Source organism: Momordica charantia (assembly GCF_013281855.1).
Source record: "Momordica charantia cultivar OHB3-1 chromosome 1 unlocalized genomic scaffold, Mcharantia_2.0 BLBB01000001.1, whole genome shotgun sequence".
NCBI classification, from domain to species: Eukaryota; Viridiplantae; Streptophyta; class Magnoliopsida; order Cucurbitales; family Cucurbitaceae; genus Momordica; species Momordica charantia.
The window spans coordinates 8,741,691-8,743,824 of record NW_028275157.1 but is presented as its reverse complement, the minus strand read 5'-3'; positions in this window follow the sequence as shown (position 1 = coordinate 8,743,824).

Below are 2,134 nucleotides of genomic sequence, written 5' to 3'. Positions count from 1 at the left end.
GAGACCTGAAGAAACACATGTTCTTTTAAAATATAATGCTTCTTATTGCGGCAATAGAAATTGAAGTAACAGGGGAAAAAAAAAGGATGAAAAGATACCAACTTTTACATGGGCTGCAACAAAATCTTCTTGTGAGGTTTTGCTACTAATCTCACGGACTATCTTACTCTACAATATTTGGTGTCGAAAAATACATAATAATTAATTCCTAAGGTAGGTGGTCATCAAATTAATTGGTATTGTGAATTTTTAAAATATTCATTCTAATCCCCTAAATTAGTCTCTTAATTTTTGAAATATTTATTTTTCGACCATTTTAATTATTATTATTATTTGTCCCATAATATTTTTTCATCCAATGTCGATTCTTATGTTTAATTGGTTCCTAAATTTTTAATTGTTTTTTGAATTTATCCCTGAGATGAAAATTCCATCTATGTGACAGATTCGAACAAAAATCAAATAAATTTACCGTGAATTCCACCCACCTTCTCATTTAAATAGTTTTTAAACTAATCTTTTTAAACACTTTTTATATAAATAACTTAAGTTAAATACTTGAGGATTTGGTTACACTTTCTTAGAGTGATTTTAGTTAATCACTTTTTGGATAATCATCTATTGATTCTTTATAAAAAAAATATTATAAACCAATTTAATTATCTCAAAAGTGATTTTTATTTGTTATTGACCAATTTATTTATTTTTAAAGAACACTCTTAGCTCTCTAAAATCATCTAGAAAATTAATCCAAACAGGACAGTCCATTGGCCTCCAATCTTGACGCAAAAAAAAAAAGCAAGCTTATTGCAATCACATAAAAAACTGAGATTCGTGAACGAATACTTTCTTGAGGATCTTGATCTTTGTCAACACAAGACTCGAAAACCCCTGCCTCGTCCTTTGTTTTCATGGTTACTACACAAATTTGCTCTTAAAACAACATTGAGCAATTGAAAGTTTACATAAAATGTTAATTACCTGTGAATAATTTTGTTGCCGTTTCTGAATCTCTAGTGACTTTTATTTCGAATCATAGCAAAAGCAAATATTATAGGTTTGCTTTTGGGATGTACTACTCCAAAAATATTATTTACCGGATTGATTTAGGGTGAGTTTGAGATAACTTTTTAGAAAGGGGAAAATTTTTTCTCACTAAAATTACTTTTCAAAATATTAAAACTCTTCACATAATCAAAAGTGATTTTTAAAATTCTAAAAATATTTAAAATAACACTTAAAATACCTATAGGGAAAATACTTAGTTCACAAATATTTGAAACTACTCCTAATAGAAACGGTTTAACTTAAAATCTTCTTTTCAAAAATCGTCTCAAACTTATCTTTTAGTAGACAAGACAAAAGTGACAATGTGACCGTACGAGATAGAAATGAATAGACTCGGGAAGAAGACGAACAAGCTTCCTAACTTAGACATGTTTTATTGGCTACTAATTATAACATTTGTGGATTTTATTTTGTATGCTTAATTAATTTCAAACTAATTTGGATTCTTGTATAAAATACATTGTTAGTTGTTTTTTTTCCAATTAAATAGACATGTATGGTAGTTTGTAAAATATTTGTCGGGAGTATGGTAGTTTTTATAAATCGTGCTAAGATTAGACGATTTCAATGGGTTAGTTCGGATATAGCTCAGTAAATAAAGGTACTTATTATCATCTCAGTATTATTTTATTGGAGAGAGAATAATGTTGAAATTGTCTATTAAATAAATATTTCACTTGTAATCAGAAAAACGTAGTTATTTAATTAACATGTCCATGAAAACATTATAATAGAAAATATTAAAATACAAGGACTAAGCTGAAATTATTTTTTTAGAATTGTGAAAACATCTTCGTAACTAAAACACATATTTAATCTTTATATTTCAATACAACCATATTTTATACAAACGGTTTTACCGACAAATATAAAAAATTTCAAATTATTTTGAGTAGTACCATCATTTAAAGAGTATTATTCATGATATATATATATATCGAATGCTCTTTCATATTTTTGGCTCTTACTATTTAAAATCAAATTTAATCAATTAAGTCATTCAATTAAAAATGGTTATTAGAAAGTTGATGTGACAATTTTATTGTTTTGTTATCATAGCTGCTTA